At 42.6% G+C, this 17,964-nt stretch overlaps 1 protein-coding gene across 5 annotated transcripts in view; it reads right to left on the bottom strand.

Annotated features, from left to right (window-relative positions):
• Positions 1-17,964, bottom strand: part of RFPL4B (ret finger protein like 4B) — a 40,302-nt gene that overhangs the window by 9,257 nt on the left and 13,081 nt on the right. For 2 of the 5 annotated variants that reach the window (XR_009263224.1, XM_058735010.1), the window contains exons 4-5: positions 17,571-17,814; positions 15,974-16,060 (exon numbers count right to left, since the gene is read on the bottom strand). The gene's annotated coding sequence lies outside the window, so the exon portion shown is untranslated. Of the gene's footprint in view, positions 1-9,361; positions 10,632-15,973; positions 16,061-17,570; positions 17,815-17,964 lie in introns of those variants that run through there. The other 3 variants (XR_009263225.1, XR_009263226.1, XM_058735011.1) reach the window with 3 other exon arrangements.

The following is a 17,964-nucleotide window of genomic DNA, read 5'->3' as shown; positions in this document are numbered from 1 at the left end:
TTTTCTCCTCCGGATTCGGACTGTCAAAATATTTTTGTGGAGGTGAGGAAGTCTGAGTCAAAATAAATTTCCTCTCCACCTAATTAGCTGACGCTCGATGTATTATCAAATAGAACCTGCAGATCTCTCACAACAAGTTGTGTTTCACCCCCCCCACCCCTGTCCTGGGAGTAGAGGTACATCAAGGCGAGCTGCCTGCAGTCCTGCCTGCAGCTGCTCAGCCTCACAGAGGTCAGAGACTACCAGTCCGGCCCAGGAAACAAGGCAGCGATCCAGGCTTGGTAACGCCCTCCTCCACGGGTTCATCTTCTTTGGTGGCTGTCCATCCGTCTTCGGAGACACGCCAAAGCCCCTACCATGGCTTCCTGGCCTCTGCCCCTCTCTCCAGCCTCATCCTCTCGAATGTCGACATAAATCCTTCTTTCATTCCTTCCCTGCGCTCCTCCACAGTTCAGAACAGTCGGTTCCCTCTAACTGGAACCAGCCCCATCTAGCCACCCTGACAACGCCTATTCACCCATCATTCAGACACAGCTGGGGGGTCAGTTCTAGAGGGGAGTGTGGTCTAGGCCAGTGCGGAAGCCCCTGTTATATCCTCCTGTACTACCCTCCTGCGTCCTTCCTTATGCGTGACCCCAGTGCTGGTTCTCCGTTTATTCATGCGGTCGCTTGACTCGTCTGCGGTTCCCTCACATTGAATACATCACACCCTCGGAGCACTTGCTTTCTGGCAGGCATTTTCCTAAGGGCTTCACCTGTTTTCCAGCGTGGAATTCTTGTAGCTCTACGGAAGGTACGTGCTGTCATCATCTTAAGCTCACAGACGATGACCTTAAGACTCTATCAAGCGAAGTGCCCTCACTGTGTTACGAAACCTCCCTGGTGGCCTACCTCTAGTCATCTTTCACATGAGACCGAAATCAACATCTATCCTGCTCAGATCAGTATCTTGTGATGTTTCTATTTTATGCCTACAATCCAATACAATTGAAGTCTGATTAAAATAGCCACTAACTTAATTCTTTTAGCTTCTGGAACTATAAATCTGTGCTGCCTTGATCGTCATAGTAACTCATCAGATCTGATCTAGGGATTGAAAATTCTGGATCCTGTCGATATTTTCTGCCATTTGTTTGCATCTTAGTGATAGTTTATCACCTAACTAAAGAGAGAGGTGTGACACATATTTCTAAATGTCCTTATTATTACTTGAATGCCTGGGCGTTAACTTTTTAGGTTTTTGTTTGTCTGTCTGTTTGTTTATTTGTTTGTTTTCTACAATTCTATTGGTGAATTCTTTAGCATGGTATCATTGCCAAACAAGAAATGGTAATGACTAATTAACAAAGTCAGCACAGTCCTGCGAACACAACATAGGATGAATTATGCAGTCCAATCGTTCAATTCATTATCATTTAAACACAGCACGGTGTCTTAGCAGCATGATGCCCATTGTCATGAGGTAGGTCCAAATAAACTAAGCAAGACAACTGTCCTGCTTCAGAAGAGCCAGCAACACTTTAAGCCTTGCACACAAACATCCATTGAGTATCTACTAGCTTAAGATACTCTGTTAAATACTAAGGGGATCCAAAACACAGGAATGACCCAGCTGACAATTTATATGTTACAATATAAGGAAGGGAGGTAAGACAAATATATGAGAAGGTAAGTAAGGTTGAGAAGTAAACAAGGCACTCTGTGGTGTATAAAGGGCTGTTAGTCACCCATATACTTTTTTAACCACGTCTACATATAGATGACAGAGGACAACAGATTTGGTCTGTTTTTGGACATCCTCTTTTCAGAACCCTCATGCCATTTAATGTTTATTTCATAAAATCGAAGACCTTTGAAGTTTTATTTTATTTTTTAACGTTCACTTATGTTTGAGAGACAGAACATGAGCATGGGAGGGGCAGAGAGAGGGGGAGACACAGAATCCGAAGCAGGCTCCAGGCCCTGAGATGTCAGCACAGAGCCCGACGCAGGGCTCGAACACATGAACCGTGAGATCATGACCTGAGCCGAAGTCGGACGCTTAACCGACCGAGCCACCCAGGTGCCCTTCTTTTCTTTTTAATGTTTCTTTATTTTTGAGAGACAGAGCATGAGTGGGGGAGGGACGGAGAGAGGGAGACACGGAATCCGAAGCAGGCTCCAGGCCCTGAGCCGCCAGCACGGAGCCGATGCAAGGCTTGAACCCACAAACCGTGAGATCATGACCTGAGCTGAAGTCCGACGCTTAACCGACTGAGCCACTCAGGCACCCCAAAATCAAAGACCTTTGAAAGCAATGCCAACTCATCTATCCTATGTGAATCAAATGGAAGTGATTCGTGTAGCTTTACTTTTCTAACCAAGCCCTCCTCTCACCCTAAAAGAATTCCAATTATTTAGGACTCTCCACAGAAAAGTGTCTAACAAGTATTGTGGACTGATAGTTCATAGTGAATTTATTGATTGACTCATGTTGTCCTTCCCCAAATAACGTACTAACTATTCTACCCCATGCACCTACTATAGCAAGACATCTAAGTGTCTCTATAAATGTGAGTCATCTACAGTTCTGAAGCTCAGGAGAAGGATCTGGGCTACAGACGTGGGCGTGGAAGGGATTTGTGTGTACGCGGTACGTGTAAATGGTAGCTGGGGCATTGCCCATGACAGCCGTACGGTATGGGGAAGGAGGGCCTAGGGCAGAACTCTGAGAAACACCAGCATCTAGAGGAAGGGGAAGAGCAATCCCCAAAAGAGATTATTTCGGAGCCACTGAGGAAAGAGACCCATGCAATCAACAACATAATCCCATAATCCAAAGGCCTTCGGTACACTGGGGCAACCCTGAGAATACCTAGCATTTCAGCCTCACTGGGCCCTGTGTGCCGGCAGAGGAAGTCAAGCCAGGAAAAGCCAAAGCTAGGTGTTCTGGGAGACTGTGGAGGTCTGAAATCTAAATGGACAAAGAGATCTGGAAAAATAAATATGATGTAGCATATTTGTCCAGGTGGGAAAGGCCAGGCAGGCCACACACGCTGCAAGACAGAGGTCGGAGCAAAGCCCCTAGTCCCAGGACACAAATCCAGACAGAAGGAAAGGTTAGGAAAGCATGAGCATGGGTGCATATCTACTTAAATTATTAAATCTCACTGTAATTAAGTGCTGCACACGATTTACATATAACATTTCTCCTTTCCTCTAGGAGCTCCTATTCTAGGGAAATGCCCTTTTTAAAAATATCTGTTACTGATGTCAACTGAGGTCTCCTTTGCTAGTGTTTAATAATGAGCAGCATATTAAAAAGGGTTTCTTTGCTTATGAACGAAGTAATCACAGTTTCTAAATCTTCAACAAAACTCGATGCCTATCCCTTCTGTAATCAGAAATGTTACTTGCCTTAAGTACCTTTCAGGACTACTGAAAAATGAGCATTCTATTGGGGGGAATATGCAAAAATATATAAATGCTTTAAAAATAACCAAAGAAAACACAGTTGACGCTGACTTCTCAAATTAGGCTCCTCATGATGCTGAAAAGTCAAACCACAAAGTCCTAGTGTACTCAGCACGTACTTATGAAATGTCCAGAGGGCTTATCTATAGCTTGCCCAGAATGATCTTGTTTTAGGGATTAATAAAATATGAAGCATGGGAAGGTCAGCACATCGTATAACCGAAAGATTACACCATGCATTGAAGAAGAGTTTTGAGGTTCAGATTCTTTGCAGACTTAAATTAAAGAAGCTTAACATTCTTGGGGGTCAGAGCAGTTCAAAAGAAATGCAGTTTACTGATTCAGCAAAACCAAGTTTATGCAGAGACATCATTTCCTAGGAGGACAACCTCTTCCTCTGGCTGGGCTGGAAAAAAACAACATTCAGGTCCAGAGATGCAATCTCTTCCCAGTCATCTGCCCGGCTACGGAGGTCACAAGCTCAGGAATCTGTGTTGCACACTGCCATCTACCGCGTCTCTGTGGGAACTGCAGCCCCAGCCTTCATTATTCATGATCCTAGCCTTGATGATGGCCAGCAGGAAACCAGTCAATGGGCATCACTTTCCTTGCGCTTGTGGGAAGTTTTATGAATATTAGCAATAAATGCAAATGAGATCTGCACCCTCACGCAGTTAGATTCATCGAGATTTGTAGCATGATTTTAGAAGCAATGGAGTAAAATTAGCCAAGACATTGCCTCGCTGAGGGGAAATCAGTTTATAAAATTTATAATCACTTTTCTCAGCATCACAGAGAACTTAACAACAAGCATTCTGGTGTTTTTTATAATAAATCCCAAAGCATCAATTCTTATTGAGAGGACCGAATGATGTCTACGTAAAAGAAAATATTCACGCAGGTCTGAGTTTCTTGCTCTTCCGATGTTTCCAGGCATCAATTTTTCGAAGATCAACAAGCCTATATTTGCTCCATCCTCTCTTATTTTTCCTCTTGGTATCTAACTTCTGCTCATTTCTCTGCAAGTGAGGCCAAAGGAAAGGAAATAATGCTAACACTGATCTGTCACTAACGGGCTTGTTACTGGAGCTTGTTAGCAATTCCGATAGGTCAGTGGGGAAAGAGATTGTGAAATTCAAATAGGATTGCATTATGGATATAGTTCGCCAGACCACGGATATCACTACACATGAATACTGGTGGGCTTCATTTTAATAGGATTTACTAAGTAATTATAGTCTGTACTTAGTACGTGATGGACGCACGACTAGTGACCTGATAACTAGTGACCCGCGGTAGGACCAGCTTTGCAAGGATTTGGCAAACGGCTGAAGGCACTGTGCATTGGCAGAGAGCTTGAAATGACACCATTCCAAATACATTTTTTCCTGCTATAACAAGCATGGGCTTGTAAAAATTACCCTGGGGAGAATAACGTTTTAGGATGATCCTTGGAGTAGGTGAGAATTTGGCCCCGGGAAAGGAGCATCTGAAAAGAAGTAGGAATCACAGCAGCTAAATCAGGAGGAGAGCAAAGGCTTTGGAAAGAGGGGACTCCTGCTGTGATGATGCTCACCCTCTTGTTCCTCAGCCCAAAAGACTGAGAGGGCTCCGCTATGATTTTTTAAATTATATCAAAGAAACGGCTTGTTTTGCTCTGTGCCGGGTGTTGGCAGCCAGTTGTAATTAGAGAACTTTTGCAAGAAAGACCTGCTTTCAGGGCTTCCTCTCTCTACAGATCTTCCAGAAATGGCCAGACCTCCCTTCGCAAGGAGAGCTGAGAGTCGCAAAGGCGCTGCTGTCGCGTCGGTAAGGGAAAATACAGCAAAAATTCTGCACTTCACCTCTTCAGGCCATCCGTTCCCCCTCCGGACTAATCCAACAGTGCGGGACAAACCCGCTTCTGGAGACGTAGGGGAGGCTTCGGACCTCTAACTTCGACCACCCACTGCTCTCCCTACTCAAGAGACTAAACAGTCACCGATTTTTCTCTCCCCCACAGAGACGGGTTAGTAGAAGAGGGAAGTTTTTCATCCTTTCTCATGTTCCAAATATGTATTTATCCCATTTTTCTGAATAGTTTCTAGGAGGAGCAAGGCCAAGCAAAATGTCATTTGGGCCCCTAATTTTAAACATCTGCTGGTATCACGCTCGTGCAAGTTCAGCCGAAACCCTCCCTTCTGCACATGCTTGCCCCAAGCCCTCATCGCTAAAGGCCAGCCACATCTCCCCACCACCTCGGCCCTTATCCCAAGCTAAGCTACCACTTGCTCTGGCCCCAACTACCACAACAGCCTAACTGCTTGCCCTGTATCTATCCTATCCCCCTTCCAGTCTTTCTGTTACTCAGACCCACCACTGCCTGCCCCTTGGTTACAACTCTTCAGTGGATCCCCATTGTCCCTAAGATAAAGACCAAAATCCTTACACAGGCCTACAAGGCCAGGTACTGGCCAGTGTCTGGGAACTATCTACCTCTGCGGTCTTAACTCCCACCACCCTTTCCCTTTCCCCCCCATATACAGCGTCCTTCATCCAATTCTAGGATGGGCTAAGCCCCTCCCCCTAGCCCCTGAGCAAGTACTGATGAAATATTTTTTCTGCCTGAGGGACTCCTCCTTCCCTTCATCCCTAGTTTATTTCTCTTGTCTTTTAAACATAACTTCTGCAAAGCTTTCCCAGAACCCAGGCCTAAGTCCCATTCCTTGGATAAACCATCTCATAGAATCTTCCCCCCCCCCCCACCCCTTTGGAGTACTTAATATGGAATTATTATTAATACTGTTTTTATTATTGCCAAATAATCCAAATATTTGATGTGATTGCTTCTAATCTGTCTCTCCTAGTAGACCATAAGTTCCATGAGGTCAAGAGCAGTTTCTACTCACCTTTATATCCTGAGCACCTAGCCAGGGTCAGCTTTAGAGATGCCCGATCTATGCAATTGTATGGAAGACTGAGAAGGGCTTTATGCCTGACTTAATGTTCTGCTGTTGCTATCTTAAAATTCTTCGTTTTTGAACACTTTTTTTTATTTTGAACTAAGACCTGCAAATTATGTGGCCTATCCTGTAGCTGGTGTAACATTTGACATACAGAAGGTAATAAATACATCTCCAATGAATAATTATACAGCGAATAATTAATACACGAATGACCCTACGTCTAACAAAAGATACAGCCTCGAGAATTTCACGTGCAGTAGGAAGGATCTCCAAAATATATACGTCTCTTAGTAACTTCTATCGGAAATTCTTGTAACATGCCTAAAACATTTTACTAACAGTTAGAGGAAAGCTAAAACTTCCAGCGTTACTGAGATTAAAACAAAACAAAAAAGCAAACAAAACTTAAGTTCACTCAGGGACATAGATCTGATCTTGCGATCTGCATTAAGACAAGACTCGTTGAGGAAGAATGGAAAGAATGGGAAGAATGGGAAGAATGGAAAGACTTGTTGAGGAAGAATGGTGGCCCATTCTCATACTGGAGGCCATCCTGAAGCTGGAAATGCTGAAGTCAGACCTGGTTTTAACGTGGAAGCTATACTACCATCTTTCAAGCTTGGTATACCGCTCAATGCTATAATTAGGTCAACGTCAGACATTCATTTTATTAACGAATTTCTTAAGTTCATGTAGATATTTTATTCATGGAGAGCGACAGATCTGGGTTTGATTTCTAGGTGTGTCTCCCTGAAGCCAGGTATTGAACCTTTCTGAGACTCAGTTGGTTTATCTGTAAGCTAGGGGAAGTAGAGCTTCATGCACAGTTCTGCAGAGAATTATAGATAAGGTGTGTAAAGCACCTTCGATTGCCACTCAAACCATTTAAATGCCTACCAAGAAGAGGCAGAAGTCACCAGTGGCATTTATAGACTCGTTGCCATTTCCTTAATGTCTTCTCAAGTAAGAAAAAGTGTATTTTTCTTGCTTTCTTTACCACTCATTCATTGTTTTGAGTACCAAGATTTACAAGCCATTTAATAGCTTTGACTTCTTGATACTTAACTGAAGCCGTCTCTATATTACACATTATTCTCTATAACAACATTACTTTAAACTCAAGTAGTTTGAAAGTGAGTTAATCTTTCCCTCTCCTGTCCAAGTAATCAGGTGGACCTAAAGGTCTTTATAGTCAAAAAACCATTTCAATGTTTCTTTTGTGGCGCTGGAAACAGTATGTCCATTGAATCTAGACTTTATTTCTACTTCTTAATGGGTACTGAGCTACAATCTCCTTACAAATGACTAGAGATGAGTGAAGAACCCTGTGGTCCCGGAATTGAATTATTGACCTAGGATAGGGTTTGTCCTGCGGGGAATTGGTAAGAAAATTATAAAACTGGACCAGACATCGAACAAGTGCAGAGTAGAGGTATAGAAGTTAATTTCTAAAATCGTGATTGTAGAGTTGAAGACTTGTAGTAGTATTCAATTTGTTACAAATGAAGAAAAGTAGTAGTAAAAAATAGAGAGAAAGGAAACAATTGAATTCCTTTTCCTTGTCCTTACCATAGGGATTTTATCCCTGGGTTCACAGAGCAATATCAGAAACATATTGAAATCGAAAGCCTCCAGGGCGCCTGGGTGGCGCAGTCGGTTGAGCGTCCGACTTCAGCCAGGTCACGATCTCGCGGTCTGTGAGTTCGAGCCCCGCGTCAGGCTCTGGGCTGATGGCTCGGAGCCTGGAGCCTGTTTCCGATTCTGTGTCTCCCTCTCTCTCTGCCCCTCCCCCGTTCATGCTCTGTCTCTCTCTGTCCCAAAAAAAATAAATAAAAAACGTTGAAATCGAAAGCCTCCAAACCCTGAAGCTTGTATCGATCTGATCGTGGAAGAATTTATAGGCATCCAGGTTTTCTTGGTGATCGTCACTTATCCATCCATCCATTCACTTTATGCAACAATTTTCAAGGCCCTACTATATACCACAAAGCTTGATAGGTGCTAAAGTATTAAATGAAATGTCAGGAAACTCACATTTTATGCTGATAACCCAACTAACCACCATACAATGTGCACCACTCTTGGTGAAGGGTGGACAGCATTTGAATCATGAGGAAGAAGCCTTTAATTATGCTGGAGTAATGAAAGAAACCAGGACGAGATTTCATTTATCATTCGCATATGCCACATATCACACTACAGCTAAGGTAAGAATAGTGTGTACGTGTATCTTCCATTCCCTGATGGTCATGTTCTCCTTTGAAGCCAGGAGGGCACATCGTACTCCTTCATCTTTCCCCCACCTTGTGCAACACGATGCCCAGCATAGCAATGCCAAAGTTCCAATTGAAGTTAACTGAATTACAGAATGGATTTTGAGAAAAGAATATTGGTGCTTCAAGCACAAGTGGTGAAAGACTGAGCAATAAAGAGGTGAGTCTTTCAAAGATATTAAAGAGTTGGAACAAAACTTTGAAATTGTCCACCTTGCCAATGAGCTGCTGAAAATCAGTCTTTATAGACCCATGTGCTGTCAGGTACTCAAAAACAATGAGCCAGAAAAAGAATAGAATGGTCAAATTTGGGACTGAGGGTCCTTTATTTTTTAGAAAGTGAGTTTTTATCGAACTACTTTTGATATTTTTTTAAAGTGAGAAGCCCCAAAGGCTTGCTTTAACAACCGTGTTGAAAAACTCCCACATGTGAATGTACCCCGTACCCTGGGCTATTTGACCTATTAAAACAAAGATTCTCCACGAGCTCACATCATCATGGAATTTTTCTTTCAAATTTATGAATCAGGCCCTTAGTGTGAATAGACAGTGAGGGAATATCTTCATGAATAGCCTCCCTATTATCATGGTTCATGACTTTTTACAATGCAATTATTGTGGCACGTCATATCATAACATAATTGAGATTCTAGAAATGGAAATGAGAGGTAATTGAAGGGACAAGGTTACTCAAGAAAATGCAAATGCCATTTTATTTGCAAATTAAATTAAAAATATAATGAGATGGGTGTAGAAATTGAAAAATCAATTGAGAGAAACGAATTTGGGATCTTTCTAGAAGGGACATCTGTAAGAAAATTCTTCTGCTCTGACACACCTTTTCAGAGAGTAAAGCTCTTCCTGCTAGCTTGAATGGAACTTGAATGGAAGCCGGAGTAAAGGCAGATCTTTAGAACACACAGGAATAGTGGAGGCTCGGCAGGCAAATGGTGGGCTTATGGACGTGCCTGGCCTTGAACAATAAGCAATAGGGAGTTTTTCCAACGTGAACTCCAAATCAATCAAGCAATCAAGCTGTAAGTGAAATCAACTAAAATGCGAATAATCTTCCCACAAGAAGTCAAGAGTTGTACCTACTCTCATATGACTGCTGGTCTTATACCACCAGAGGCAAAGATGTTCACAGTCTTTAATCAGAAGTCCAATTTCTGAGTGCTGGAGTTTCTTTGCTTGTTTAACATTCTCTCTCTCTCTCTTCTCGCTCTCTCCTTTTCCCTTTCTCTCTCGCTCTCTCCTTCTTCTTTATCTCTGTCTTTACTGATTAAAAAAAATAATAAGTTGGAGCTATCAAGACATTTTGCCTCTAAATACTTGAGCATGTGATTCTTAAGAGTGAAGCAATTCTTTATAATCACAATATCATTATCACAATAAAAAAAACTGAGGTGCAGGAGTCTATATTCCATTTGCTTTCATATCTCTTAAATCTCCTTTATTCCAGAATAGCCCACTGGCACCACTTTTTTTTTTTTAATTTTTTCAGGACATTGACATTTTGTTAAGTCCATGCCACTTGGTCCATCTGGATTTGTCTAACTGTGTCCTCAGAATTAGGTTCAGGGCAAACTGAGCCATTGTGTTTAAAAGCGGACCGCAACGGTATTTACTGTTCACTCTATCTTTGAACAATGGTCTTAAAAAGAACGAAAGAATATGAGTTGACCTTTTAAAATATTTAAAGTACTAAAGATAAGAAGTAAAGAACTGTTGACCTGTTTTGGTGCCAGAGTCTTTAGATCAGGTTAGGGCAGTATATTCATGAGGTGTTTGTGAATCTTGAAATTTCCAAGCATGTTTATAAAGGATCCATCCGGCCTTTGGAGATTTACTCAAAACCTCCCGGTTTTTCCTCCACTGAGAGATTTTTGAACTTGAGAATTTAGAAAGTGATTGTTCATTATCCAAACTCTTTGAAAAAAAGAAGAAGGAGTGGGCGGCACTGTAAAGGAAGAATCTTAGTTACCGGGATAAGAGACAAAATTTATGACTTTCCCACTGATTCCTCAGCCAATTCTGCCCCTCCCCAGTCCCCACTTCTCCAGAGATTAAAACATGCTTGAATTGGAGAAGTCGTTTCCTTCCTTCTGTTCAGTGCCAGTTCTCAGAGGAAAACATCCATTTTGCTCTTTGATTCTTGTAGCCCAGAGACAGCAATGAAAGACCCACTGCTTCCTCGAGTATAAGGATTCCATCTGGGGGGCTGCTGGGCAGGAAGGAGAGTTGCAGGGTGTATGTGCATCAAGCGTGGGTGTGAGAATGATTCCCCCCCCCCCCCCCCCCGGGGCCAGTTCGTTGGCCTGGAGCCCAGAGTGAACCATTCATCTACCTTAAATTGCACCGGGAAGCAGAGATGGCTGGGGGGGAGTCACTCCATGGCCCTGCCACTTTCTGCCAGCTTTCACTGGGTCTCCTCCATGGGTGATGTCCTAGAAACTGAGGCAGTTTTTGGTCTCCTCCAGGGGGAGTAAAAGACGCACCTTCCAGTGGTCAGTAAACTGTAAGTGAAATCAACTAAAATGTGAATACTCTTCCCACAAAAAATCAGGAGTTGGACCTACTCTCATAATGACTGGTGGTCTTAGATCACCAGATGCAAGGATGCTTACAGTTTTAATCAGAAGTCCAATTTCTAAGTGCTGAGTGGATGTTAAAGACGAAAGTGCTGTTGATACAGACGTAGAACCTGTTCAGACATCTGATGCTCAAAAACGGTAGGCCCAACTTGCTTCACTTTGATCTGAGAATGTTTACTTGTAACATTCAGCTTCAGGTTGTAAGAAAAAGAAACACGAAATAAAGCACATAAATAAACCTGGCTGAGCTATTTGCAACATGCAATCAATGTCTTTAGTTTCTAATTAGGGACAGTGAGTTGAAAGTACGAGGGGTTGTTTTTGTTTCGTCTTGTGGTGGTGGTTTTCGTTGTTGTTGTTGTTGCTGTTGCTGCTGCTGTTGTTGTTGTTGTTTGAAACAAGGAGAAAATTTTGGTCTGTTCACATGGAGGATTTGGCTGAGCCTAGGGTGGCCGATTGGTCTGGTTTGCCCGGGACCAGGGAATTTCTCAGCACAAGGGATTTTCACTGCCAAAACCAGGACTGCCCCGAGCAAATCAAGATAATAGGTCATCCTAGTAAGGCCAAAAGGGGCATAGCCTCTAAAACATGGAACGCTTGGCCTCGTCCCATTGATGTGATGTTCCAAGATCAAAGAATCCAGAGAACCAAAATGCTTGCAATTTAGGGAATTTAAAAAATTCACTAAACAATGTCTTAACATTCTAAATGGTTAATGCACCTTCAGGAGAATCTGTAAACTTTGACCACAGATAGTGAAGTTGAGATTTAGGGAAAAAATGTGCATCAAAAATCTGAAATGTGGGGCGCCTGGGTGGCGCAGTCGGTTAAGCGTCCGAATTCAGCCAGGTCACGATCTCGCGGTCTGTGAGTTCGAGCCCGGCGTCAGGCTCTGGGCTGATGGCTCGGAGCCTGGAGCCTGTTTCCGATTCTGTGTCTCCCTCTCTCTCTGCCCCTCCCCGTTCATGCTCTGTCTCTCTCTGTCCCAAAAATAAATTAAAAAACGTTGAAAAAAAAGAAATCTGAAATGTTGATATAGGTTTTTAATTTTCTAAAACAGTCAAATAAGAAATAGAAGAAATACCAGGTCAGAACTAACAGATTTTTCTGTTACTCATGTATCTCAATTTTCAGGAGCATTTTAGTGGTGGTGCTTTATGATGAGCTCCACACATAGGTTTGAAATCAACCATGTTTGTATTTAAGAGCCAGTAAATCTCCGGAAATTATATTAATTTATTGGAAAGCAAGGTTGAATGCACCTATTTTTTCAAGGATTTAATAATGGCTTGCTTTTATTATGAAAACAAGTTAAACAAAATTTGTTTGTGATTCCAAACAAGGCTTTCGAGATTTTTTGTGGTTTTGAATCTTCTTTTTAGTAATAACAGCTTTGTTTAAAAGAAAAAAAAGCTTCAGATAATCACGCAAACTAGATGTCCAGTTATTTTATAACAGTCTTAGATGCTCAGAAATCCTGCTAAATGTTTCTTTATAAGTAAAAATTTGAACCGGTGCTGTCACAACAAATTCGTGGTCCAAATAGTTCTTAGGATACTTACAGTTGGAAAAATCTAAAGCATGATGGAATCTCGATGAGCTGCTATTGCAGATTGGAAAGTATAATATTTTATTTGAAATGCTTCTTGATATGATTATGTTAGCTCTTAGCAATTAAATTTTCCTTTTGAAATGAAAAATCCATACAAAGTACTTTACATGCATTTATATGATTCAATCCTCATAACAATGTGAAACATTGTTAATTTCGTTCTAAAAGATGAGGAAACTGGGATACAGAGGGGTTAAGAATCTATGGAAGCACAAATAGTAAGAGACGATCTAATTCAGAAACTCTCACTCTTGTACCACCAAATCCTACCTTCAGTGAATTTTTAAGTGATGAAAGATGGAGGGAAGCACAACCAGGCTGGAATGGAGAAAACCAGAAGGGCAGAGTGTTGGAGAAACCAAGGAAATACACAGAATGTTTTTATTTTTTTTAATTATTTTAAAAAAAAATTTTTTTTAACGTTTTATTTATTTTTGAGACAGGGAGAGACAGACCATGAACAGGGGAGGGTCAGAGAGAGGGAGACACAGAATCTGAAACAGGCTCCAGGCTCTGAGCTGTCAGCACAGAGCCCGATGCGGGGCTCGAACTCACGGACCGCGAGATCATGACCTGAGCCGAAGTCGGATGCTTAACCGACTGAGCCACCCAAGCGCCCCCAGAATGTTTTTAAAGAGAGGGAGTGGTCAACTTAGCTAAGTGCCACACACAGACCCAGGAGGACCAAAAAAGGTCAGTTGTATCTTGGCCATGAGGGACTTTTGGTGACCATAGTGAGAGAAGTTAAGGAATGGTGGGGACAAAAGCCAGATACCTGTATGAAGTAAGAAAGCAAAGTTAGGGGTTAAGCCCACTCCCTTGACCATTTGAATTCTCAAAGAAGAGAGAGCCTTGATGGTAGCTGAAAAGGGAATGACCAGTTTATTTTTCTAGGAGCCTTGGGGAGGGCAAGGCTGGAGAGGCAGGAGAGTGGGACAACGACCTAGGAATGAGATGCCATAAAGTTCCGAGGGGCCTGGGGGCAGTTGACGTAGGTCAGTGTCCTAGTGGACTTGGACTTGAGAAAGGAGTGAGGCATTCTCTGAGACCAGAAGACAGATCTTGGGAACATGTGTGGGTGTCAACAGAAGGAAGCATTAGGTACTCAACTGGTGGCTAATGATGGGCTTACCTGAGACCTAAATGTCCACAGTGTCTGGGCAGCAAGATCACCTGCTGAGACAGAAGAAGAGGGCACTAAAGGGGGTCAGAAGGACTTTGGTGAGTGTGGGGAATCTTTGAGGGACCTGGACACTCTGAACAAGTATAAGCACCGACAAGAATTTCTGAGGACCCAGCCGAGACTGGAGACCAGGTGTCTGCAGTGTCCCTGATCTGCAGGTGGTATGGTATGGCTTTTCATCCAGAGTGTTTACTCTCCTGAGCATGGGAACAGAGAAGGCAGATACACTCCGGATTCAGCTTCGTGCAGAAGCGGTGAGAGGATGTAGTAATCAAGAAGTAAGATGACTGCCAAAAAGCTATTAAGATTGTTAATTATGCCATTCAGGCCAGATACAAAATGAGGTCCCTGCACCAGTGGTTGGAGGTCCTTTCTCCCTGTTTCATATTTTCCAATGTCCCCATTCAAGACCTAGTCAGCCAAAAGTTAAATCATATGCCCAGGATATTTCCTAGAGAGTTCAAGTATTTCACACTTTGGGAGCTTGACCTACAAACACTGCTCCTGGTGTGTAAGGAAATGAACTTTTAAATCAGAACCTTACAGAAAAACATCAGAAACCAAGAAATGTGCACTAACCCCTACACACCCTGCAGAGAAAATGGACGGCGATGACTCTAAATTCAAAACAATATTTGTAGTGTGGTCTCCAGAAGAATTTCTCCCCCTGACTGTCACCGCTAAGAATGTATCCAATTTTGACAATCGCTCTAACATAACAAGCCCTCCCTTGGCTCACGTCAGTGGCAGAAATGTCACATGCCTTTGCCTGAAAAAAAAAAAAAGATGGGGCGCCTGGGTGGCTCAGTCGGCTAAGTGTCCAACTTCGGCTCAGAAGTGTCCAGCTTCTGTGCTGACAGCTCAGAGCCTGGAGCCTGCTTCACATGCTGTGTCTCCCTCTCTCTCTCTGCCCCTCCCCTTCTCTCTCTCTCTCTCTCTCTCTCTCTCTCTCAAGTAAATAAACATTAAAAATTTTTTTTTAAACTTAAAAGTAAGCATTTTAAAGCATTTTAGAGACATTGTTCAGGAAGTATTTGCAGGCACTGATAAATTAGATTAAGATTATAATTTGCAGGTTTGATATAACTAAAAGCAGGGATTTCTAGAGGCAGTGCCTCATGGACTAAAACCCTTGCTCCAAAACTATCTGAGCAACTAAATTACTAAGTTAACCTCTCTCTATTTCTGTTTTCTTTTCTGCCAAGTAGGTAAACTAATACTATTTTACGGGATTTCTATAAAAATCATATGCCAAGTACCTAACAGAATAGGAAATGCAGGGAGTATTTAAAAGAATAGCTATTGTTATTGCTCCGAAAAAGGCTTTGCTTGAATTCTCTGTGGTCACAGAGAAAACAAACAGTGATTACTCCCCACATCAAAAGGCTTCATGGGGCTCAAGTTGGCTTCCTTTGAATCAGCAGGGAAAGCTTCATCTGTGAGCACATATTCTTTACATTTGAGCCTCAAGGACATATCTCCAAATGCTAAAGTTTAAATTAAAGATGTTTGATTTGCATCTTAACCACCAGATGGTGGCGGGGGGGCGGGGGGGCCTTTTTGAATTTGCCTTTGTCCCCGCTTTGAGTCTCGGGTCTCCGGGATCTGGAATGTGAGGTGCCTCCAGACCGCCCCTGCCCCCATTAGTGCTTACGGCTTGCCTCTTTCATAGCACCTGGCACCCTCATCGATTTTTGTCTGTCTTTCCTGATACATCATGAATGACTTGAGGGCAAAAAATTCATCTCACTCTTATTGGTATTCCCAGTGCTTAGGCAGATAACAAATATTTGTTGAGTGACCAGGTCCTGCCCCAGCTGTGCCTCATGTTTCCACTCTTTGGAACACTCAGCTTAAATTCTTGATTAGCTAATGGACACTTCAGCTAATGGAACCGAGGTGTCTTCACTTACATCAGAGAATGAGGCAGACGGATGGTTGCACTCTGCTTCTCTTCCATCCAAACACGTCCTGATTTCCAGTTTGTTCCTGGAGCTTCCCTGCTCAGAGAGAAGCAGCTTTGAATAAGAAAGGAATGATCAAAGAATTAGACGGCTAAGCATATATCCCAGGAAAATTTAGGCATTTATAATGGAATAAAATAAACTATAAAGGAAACTCAAATTCCTCATTATGCCAAAAGGTAAATAAGTTACTACGTCAGTAGGTACGATCGGACTCAGATGTGTTAGCGGAAAATGATACAATTTCCCTACCATCCATGAGTATGTACAGTGAGGAAAGAATCAGCCTATCAGGGTCTGCTCTGCAGATACGGGAAGGAGACACTGGCCTTATCTGTAAATAGCTGGCCAGGTAATAACAGGATGAAAGATAAAGGTTTACTCTTTCTTGAGGAGGGAAACTAAAGAGAAAGGAATCCTCACACATCATCCTGCAGTCTGAGGTGTGAAAATGAGGAGAGAGGCAGGGGTCAACGCCTGTGAACTGAGTTCCTTTACAGATTGCCCTTTTGCTGCCAGACGCGTGTGTCTTTAGGATTTAACCCTTTTCAGTGGTCTTCTGTGGACCAAGTTTCACACTTTCCAGGTGGTGGTGGATTGGAGTTGGCACAGCAGACAATGGCCCCGGGGCGTGTGACGCAGCTGGGTGAGCCCAAGTAAATGCAGTGACCCAAAGTGCCGGTGGCTTCTCCTGAGGCCCCAGCACACTGCCTCATAGCAACCTGCCCAGATAGTTTCCTCCTAATCCACTCAATTCTAGCACAATCCCAATTTTGTATTTACCCTCCATTAGCTATTCCTTCAATATTATTTTTGGCCGTATAGGTCATGGACATTTCTCAGGGGATGCTCCTGAAGGCCTTCCAGAATCTCCAAGATTCTGGAATACAACAAGTAATTATTTCCCCTCTCTTTCTCTGATGAGAAGCTAAGTAGATGCTTGCACACTAACTTTAAATGCCCTCGATGGGGGCCAGTTAGGCTCACTCACTAAGAAATTGCTCCTACAATCCCACCTTTGTCAAAGCCTGTGAAGTTCAAATTGACTACAAATTTCTACTTTCCGTGGTCTGAAAAGCTAACTCGTGCATAACAAAACCCTCCATGTTCAGCCTGAGAATATCACTTCCTGAGCAATATTCACCCAAATTGGCATGGCTGCCTTTGTGGCCCATGTGTCAGGTAAATGTCACTATTTCTGCTCACCTTGTTTTCTGCATTCATTTATTGATTCATCATTCAGTAAACCACTTGCTGAGCCCTGACTATGTGTCAAGCCCACGGAATACAAAATTAAATAAAACGGAACTTCTTATCCTTGCAGACCATGCAATGTACTGAGAGAAGATAAATAAAAGTGTATTAGAATCTACTGAACAAATTGCTGTGGGCCAGAGTTGTTTTTTGTGATTTTTGGGAGGATGACTTGGTTTCAGTTAGAAGCCTACAAACAATATAGTTTCTAGGAGCAAAATGCTGAACATAAAATAGATCGATTCCCCATGGTCAATTATTTTCGAGAAATGGAAAATCGGGAAGGGCTCACCTTGATGCCATTTTCTCCTGATTGAACCAATTCCATGCAATGATAATCGATGTGGACTAACCAGGTGAGAAGCTGACCTGGAACAGGTGTTCCTGGGACTTCTTGTAGTAAAGCTAAGCTGGTGGCATTCCTTTGTGAACTACCGTACCTGAGAAAACCTTCTGATATGAGAGTTCACAAGAAATGGAGAGTCTACTTTGTCTCTAGCTTAGAGCCAAAAGCTGAGAATGCCAGTCTATTATGGCTGTGATAAAGGACAAATATAAAAATAGAACAAATGGTAATATAGACTTATACAGTGTGGTACTTTTATAATAACAGCTTTATTCAGCTATAGCTCACGTACCTAGGACACATTTCGCCCATTTGAAATTTACAATAGTTGTTAGTATAG

The sequence above is a fragment of the Neofelis nebulosa genome, chromosome 6 (assembly GCF_028018385.1).
Source record: "Neofelis nebulosa isolate mNeoNeb1 chromosome 6, mNeoNeb1.pri, whole genome shotgun sequence".
Taxonomy (NCBI): domain Eukaryota; kingdom Metazoa; phylum Chordata; class Mammalia; order Carnivora; family Felidae; genus Neofelis; species Neofelis nebulosa.
Note: the sequence above shows the minus strand (reverse complement) of the source record. Positions and strands in the feature narration are given on the sequence as shown.